Below are 7,851 nucleotides of genomic sequence, written 5' to 3' on the forward strand. Positions count from 1 at the left end.
GAAGATTTAAAGGGAAACGATGGGGAGCTGTTTCAAACAGAGGGTCGTTTCTATGTGGAATGAACTGCCAACGGAAGTGGCAGATGCAGGTACACTTCCAATATTTAAAAGACGTTTGGACAGCTGCATGAATAGGAAAGGCTGAGAGGCATATGGACCCAACTCAAGCAAGTGGGACTCGTTCAGTTTGGGAAGCCTGGTCGGCATGGACAAGTTGTAACGAAGGAGGCTGGAGAACTCAAATAATTTTTGATATTTTGAAAATAGTTCACATTACAGGAGACGAAGTGCAAAATGTCTTAGAAAATACAAAGGTGGATAAATCATCAGGACCTGATCGAGTGTATTCCAGGACACTGTGCGAAGTAAGGGAGGAAATTGCAGGAATATTTCTATCAGCTGTAAATATTTGGCGGGTGCCAGATGACTGGAGAGTGGCTGATATTATTCCTTTGTTTTAGAAGGGATGTGGGAGAAGCCTGAGAACTCTCAACCTTAACTTAACACTGGAAAACAGTGACAGAATTAGAGTCAGTTTGGATTTACGAAAGGGAAATCATGCTGGACAAATCTGCTGGAATGTTTCAAGAGTGCAACATTTAGAGTTGAAAAGGCAGTGGATGTAGCTTACGTGGGCTTTGCGAAGGTGTTCAAAAGGTCCCACAGAAGAGATAAGCACGTAAATTTAAAGCATGAGAGATTGAGTACTCACAGGGATACAGAACTGTTTGGCACACTGAAACAGTCAGAATAAACAGTCATTTCTTGTGTGCCAGTCAGTCACCAGTGTGGTACGGTGGTCAGTGGTGGATCCCAGATATTCATACAATCAATTAGTTATTTAAATGAGAAATGTGTCTCAGTTTGAGATTATCCAGTTGGATTACAAAACTAGGAAAACACAAGTCACTAACAGAAAGCATGCAGATGTAGCAGGGGGATGAAGAAGGCAAGTGGTATTTTGACCAGCAGAGTTAGAGCATTTGAGTACAGGAGCAGGGATGTGTTACTGAAATTGTACAGGATCTTAGTGAGACCATACCTGGGATGGTATGTGTAAATTTGGAATTTTTATCTGAGGAAGGAACTTCTGGCTATGGAGGCTATTCGCAACAGTTGATCAGGCTGATTCCTGGGATGGCAAGACTTACATATAGGAATAGGATGGATTGGTTAGGATGAAATTCACTGGAGTTTAAAAGAACGAGGAAAGATTTCACAGAAACCAACAAAATTCTAGGTAAATACAGGAAGGATGTTGTCAATGACCAGGGAGTCAGAGCTTAGGGGCATGGGCTAGGCTGTTAAGGATTAAAATGAGGAAATTAGAAAAAATACAGAGACTGGTGACGCTGTGAAATTTGCTGCCACAGAAAGCAGTTAAGGCCGAACACTGGATGTTTCCAAGAATAAGATGATATGTATAGTTGTCGGGTCTTAAGGGATCAAAGGGTCTGGCTCTAAAGTGGGAAGAGGCTGTGTAGAATGATCAGCCATGATCAAAGTGACTAGCAGAGAAGGATCGAAAGCTACAATGGCCTGCGCCTGTTCCCATTTTCTATGTTTCTAATATGGTGAAGGTGGAACATAAGAACAAAATGACAACAACTGACACAAAAAACAGCACAACCTTATCACCACTGGATGAAAATCCTATAACTCCTTACCAATTTGCAACATGGGAGCTACTTCACTTCGCAGATTGCAGCAGTTCAAGAAAGTGCAGAGTGATTTTAGAAGCTTCTGCAGTGGCTGCTCTGTCTCTCATTTTCAATCCAGTTTTCAAGTTGTTGAATGTTCTGAGAAAAGTAACATAGTATGTCAGAAATATCTTTGGAAGTTTGCTGATACTGGGGGAAGCAAGGGGTGGGATGGGGCTGGAGGTACAGAAGTGTGTAGTGTTGGGGAAGAGGACCAATGAGAGAAACAACTGGCTGGATTTTGTGGTGGGGTGATGGGCAAAGAATAACCCCAATATCCAAACCAAAAAGCCCCACCCTGTTCAGCTCTCTCCCTCCACTCTGTGGTCTTTCTCTGAGCCTCTGTCACACCAGCAGCCAGCTCAGCATCAAAGATGTGCATGTGGCCCAGTTTTAAAGTCCTTCTGTTTGACAACATTCTCTCCCAAACTTGCTGGCACCAGTTCCCAGATGCTGAAAATATTAATGGCCAAAAGAGTCTACACAGTTTTCAAATATGAAACAACCTGCAATTAACTTCCAGGCCTGGCCTCAGGAACCAATAATTGATTTTGTATTTTTTTTGGAGCACAACTGCTGCTCACAGCCCAGACATCACCGTTCAACTCAGATTCAAGCCAAAAATTATTTTAAAACTCAGCCAGGGTGCTAACACTGGACGCAGTGGAAAGACCTCTAACCAGTGAGTGCACATTGGAGTTCTGCTTTACTGAGAACACCTCTCATTGCTGTAATCACATTCTGAAGTGGCTTGACAGGGTAAAAGCTGACAGGACTTGCCCTCTCACAGGACAGTCTGGACCTGTTCCAGGGAGGAAGCTGGAGGCTCTCTGCAACCTACACGCAGCACCAGAAGACCCCTGTTTGGGACTTGAGACCTAAACTGAGCTGTCATGCTGCCCTCTTGCTGGAATACAGCACCGAAACTGCCCTCCCCTTTAACCTGTACTCACCGCTTGCGGCTCTCAGGGAGGACCATTTCATTCCGGATATCGCACCCAGTACGCATGCTCCATATCTGAATGCGCCTGTTTGACATCGAACGACCAATAGTATGCAAGAGGTGGGACAGAAAAGGCACAGGAAGTGCTTATCCTCCAACCAATCAGAGGACAAGGGCCGGGAACAGTTCTTGGGAGGGGTCACCGGAGAATCCAAGATAATAAAATGTGAGGCTGGATGAACACAGCAGGCAAAGCAGCATCTCAGGAGCACAAAAGCTGACGTTTCGGGCCTAGACCCTTCATCAGAAAAGGGGGATGGGGAGAGGGAACTGGAATAAATAGGGAGAGAGGGGGAGGCGGACCGAAGATGGAGAGAAAAGAAGATAGGTGGAGAGAGTATAGGTGGGGAGGTAGGGAGGGGATAGGTCAGTCCAGGGAAGACGGACAGGTCAAGGAGGTGGGATGAGATTAGTAGGTAGGAGATGGAGGTGCGGCTTGGGGTGGGAGGAAGGGATGGGTGAGAGGAAGAACAGGTTAGGGAGGCAGAGACAGGTTGGACTGGTTTTGGGATGCAGTGGGTGGAGGGGAAGAGCTGGGCTGGTTGTGTGGTGCAGTGGGGGGAGGGGACGAACTGGGCTGGTTTAGGGATGCGGTGGAGGAAGGGGAGATTTTGAAACTGGTGAAGTCCACATTGATACCATATGGCTGCAGGGTTCCCAGGCGGAATATGAGTTACTGTTCCTGCAACCTTCGGGTGGCATCATTGTGGCACTGCAGGATGCCCATGATGGACATGTCATCTAAAGAATGGGAGGGGGACTGGAAATGGTTTGCGACTGGGAGGTGCAGTTGTTTGTTGCGAACTGAGCGGAGGTGTTCTGCAAAGCGGTCTCCAAGCCCCCGAATACCAGTCGCGATTGGACATAGAGCAGTTTGCTTGGACCCGAAACATCAACTGTGTTTACTCCGTCACAGAAGCTGCCAGACCCGCGGGGCTTTGTTTTTATTTACGTCATTCGTGTGGCGGGTGGGCGGGGTTATTCTTCCACCAATCATGGGGAGACAATGGGAACTGCGGAAGCTGGAGAGTGTGAGATCACAAGCTGTGGAGCTGGATGGACACAGCAGGACCAGCAGCATCTCAGGAGCACAAAAGCTGGTGTTTCGGGCCTAGACCCTTCATCAGAAAAGGGGGATGGGGAGAGGGTTCTGTAATAAATAGGGAGAGAGGGGGAGGCGGACTGAAGATGGAGAGAGGAGAAGATAGTTGGCTGTTGGTTTGTTCCCCGAGTCTGGCAAATGAATTGCAAATGTTTCGTCTCCAGTCGAGAAGACATCATCAGTGCGTAGCTGCTGCTGCGTAGGAGAAGATAGGTGGAGAGGAGGCAGGCAGGTCAAAGAGGCGGGGATGGAGCCAGTAGAGGTGAGTGTAGGTGGGGAGGCAAGTAGGGGATAGGTCAGTTGGGAAGGACGGACTGGTCAAGGGGTCGGGACGAGGTTAGTAGGTATGAGGTGGGTGTGTGGCGTGAGGTGGGAGGAGGAGACAGGTGAGAGGAAGAACAGGTTAGGGAGGCGGGGACGAGCTGGGCTGGTTTTGGGATGCAGTGGCGGAAGGGGAAATTTTGGAGCTTGTGAAATCCACATTGATACCATTTGGCTGCAAGGTTCCCAAGTGGAATATGAGTTGCTGTTCCTGCAACCTTCAGGTGGCATTGTTGTGGCACTGCGTGAGTACCAGGATGGACATGTCATTTGCAGAATGGGAGGGGGCGTTGTTTTGGTAGAACCGAGCATGGGTGATCTGCAAAGTTGTCCCCAAGACTCCGCTTGGTTTCTCCGATGTAGCGGAGCCACAACGGGAACAGCGGGTGCAGTATACCACATTAGCAGATGTGCGGCCTGGGATCGAGGTGAGGGGGGAGGGGTAGGGACAGGTGGAGCACTTTCTGCGGTTGCAGGGAAAAGTGCTGGGTGTGGTGGGGCTGGGGGAGATTGTGGAACGGACAAGAGAGTCACGGAGACAGTAGTCCATCTGGAAAGCAGATAAGGGTGGGGACGGGATGTGAGGGATGAGTCATGCAAAATGTGGGGGACACGGTTGAGGGAGTTCTCGAACACTGAGTGGGGGGAGGTTGCAGTCCTTGAAAAACGAGGACATCTGAGATGTACAGGCGGTGGAATTCCTCATCCTGGGAGCAGAGGCAGCAGAATTGGGAATAGGGGATGGCATTTTTGCAGGAAGGTGGGAGGGAGGAGGTGTATTCCAGGTAGCTGTGGGAGTCAGTGGGCTTGAAATGGATATTGGCTTCTGGGTGGATGCCGAAGATGGAGACAGAGAGGTCCAGGAAGGAGGGAGAGACATTAGAGATGGTCCAGGTGAACTTAAAGGTGGGATGGAAGGTGTCAGTGGAGTGGATGAACTGTTTGAGCTCCTCGTGGATGCATGAGGCGGCGTCGATGTAGTCATCGCTGTAATGGAGGAAGAGCTGGAGTTTAGGGCCTGTGTAAGTATGGAAGAGGGATTGTTCCACATAACCTACAAAGAGACAGGCACAGCTTGGGTCCATGCAGGTACCCATGGCCACCCCGTTTGTCTGTAGGTAGTGGGAGGAATTGAAAGAGAAGTTGTTGAGGGTGAGGAAGAGTTTGGCAAGGCGGATGAGGGTGCTGGCAGAGGGGGACTGTTTGGGCCTGTGGGGTAGGAAGAAGCGGATGGCCTTTAGGCCATCTGTATGGGGAATGGGGAATGTGGGTGTATAGGGACTTGACGTCCATGGTAAAGATGAGGTGTTGGGGACTGGGGAATTGTAAGTTTTGCAGAAGATGGAGAGCGTGGGTGGTGTCACAGACTTAGGTATGGAGTTCTTGGGCTAAGGGTGAAAAAATGAATTCCAGTTAGGTGGAGATAGGTTCGGTGGGGCAGGAGCAGGCAGAGATAATGGGTCAACCAGGGCAGGCAGATTTGTGGATTTTGGGAAGGAGATAGAAGCGGCCGTTGCAGGGTTGGGGAATGATGAGGTTGGAGGCTGCGGGTGGGAGGTCACCTGAGGTGATGAGGTTGTGGATGGTTTGGGCAATGATGGTTTGGTAGTCGGGCGTGGGGTCATGATTAAGGGGACAGCAGGAGGTGGGGTTGGAGAGTTGGCGTGTAACCTCAGCGATGTAGAGGTCAGTGCACCATACCACAACTGCGCCTCGCTTGTCCATGGGTTTTATGGTGAGGTTGGGAGAGGAGCAGAGGGCTGCACGTTCTGCAGGGAAGAGGTTGGAGTGAGTGCAAGGGGTGGAGAGGTTGAGGCGTTTGATGTCACGATGGCAGTTGGCGATGAAGAGGTCGAGGGAGGGTAGGGGACCTTGGGATGGTGCCCAGGAGGAGTGGGTGCATTGGAGGTGAATGAAGTGGTCAGTAGAGGGAGGGTTAGGCTCACGGTTAGAGAAGTAAGCATGGAGGCAGAGGTGGCGGAAAAACTACTCAACGTCCAAGCGTGACCGGTATTGATTGATGTGTGTGTGGAGGGGGACAAAGGTGAGCCCCTTACTGAGGACTGATCGTTTGTCCTCAGTAAGGGGGAGGTCTGTGGGGATGGTGAAGACACGACAGGGCTCAGTGTTTCTGTCTCCTCTGGAGCTGCTAGCTGTGGAGGCTGTGGGTGGAGTGACATCGGAGATGGTTGTGGGCAGAGTTGAATTGGCATGGGTGGAGTTGGATCGTGGTGGGCGGAGTGCCGTTTGCGCTGGTGGTGGGAGGAACAGGGTAGGAGGAGGCAGCTGCGGTGACGGTAGGAGTGTCCTCAGTGTCTCTGGTGTTGGACATGGAAATGGAGGTGGTGGCATTCGCTGTCCCGGAAACGGTGTATCCTGCGGCGGAGGATGTGACGTCATCCCCAGTTGCTCCGAGAGTGGCCACATGGCCAAAGCTGGCGGGCACATTGTGGGCGAGTTATTGGGTCGGGTTGGGGATTTGGGAGGTGTAGTTTGCGCGTTTTGGATGATAGGCACCAGGAAGTTTACTGTACTGATGGTTTTTTGTGCCCACTGAAGCTGAGTAGAATTGTGAGTTCAAGTTCTGGATCCTACGAAGAATAAAAAAACAGGAGAGCTCCTTTGCAGGTCTGAGAGAGGGAGGCTCTGTGCTGGGGTAGGCTGGATTGCAGTGCCTGGAGTTGCCGTCGCATTGCTGCGAGTGTGTGTTTCAGGAGTCGCAGGGAAAGATGCTTCTGAAATGTTTTAATGTTCTGGATGTAGACATTGTCACGCTTGGGGAAAATTGGGAAGGCTTGAATGTGGACTGTAGTCCATTGGGGATGATCTGGTTCCATAGGCAGGGACTAAGGAAGGTGATGTGGCTGCAGTACCTGGTTTGCTGCAGGATGTGGTCGAGCAGTTTCAAGGCCGAAGAGGGCAGTTTTTGGACACTTTTCCAGGGTAACGGTGAGACTGCATTAGGCTGTGTGCATGATGAAATCAGAAGCCATCCCAAGATGATTGACTGAAGTGATTCCTTTGAGAAGTATTTATCTTCAGAGGAAACCATGACCAGACTGGCCCTGGATTTATTGGACTTTAGGCAAATGACACACGATCTTGTTTGAACGCAAAATATTCCAAGCAGTGTTTTCAATTTAAATGCTGAAACATTATTTCCATTTGTGCAAGAGATTACCACCAGTGGATGGACTATAAAACTGGAGAATATCTCAGTTAGACAATGGTGACTTATTTCTTTTACCCGTTCAAAGGATTGTGTGTTTATGGAAGTCTTTCCAGAGAGAGATGGAGGATAAATCATTGAATATTCTTAAGGGAGAGGCAGACAGATTCTTGACTGAGAATAACACACCAATGTTATAAGGGGTGGAGAGGAACGTTTATTTGAGGCCTCATCATTCAAGAGCTCACCACATGGAGGACTTGGTTTGATTTTTCTAATCACTTACTCCTGATCCAAGTTTTCACATGGCCACGAAGGCTCTGCCTTTCAGAATGATGGGTACAACTTCCAAATACGATTTTTAAACGACACTATGAAAATACTCATGAAAGCTTCATGATTTCTCAGCAAGATCAGAGACATAGAACAAAGTTAAAATCTCAATAAAACTGCTTTAGTAAACAGATTGGGCTGAATATATGTCCTTAATAGTACAGATTACTTTTATTTGGAGTGTTGAGATGACTTTTGTTGGCAAGACCAGCATTTATTGCCT

This window comes from Stegostoma tigrinum, unplaced genomic scaffold (assembly GCF_030684315.1).
Source record: "Stegostoma tigrinum isolate sSteTig4 unplaced genomic scaffold, sSteTig4.hap1 scaffold_126, whole genome shotgun sequence".
NCBI lineage: Eukaryota > Metazoa > Chordata > Chondrichthyes > Orectolobiformes > Stegostomatidae > Stegostoma > Stegostoma tigrinum.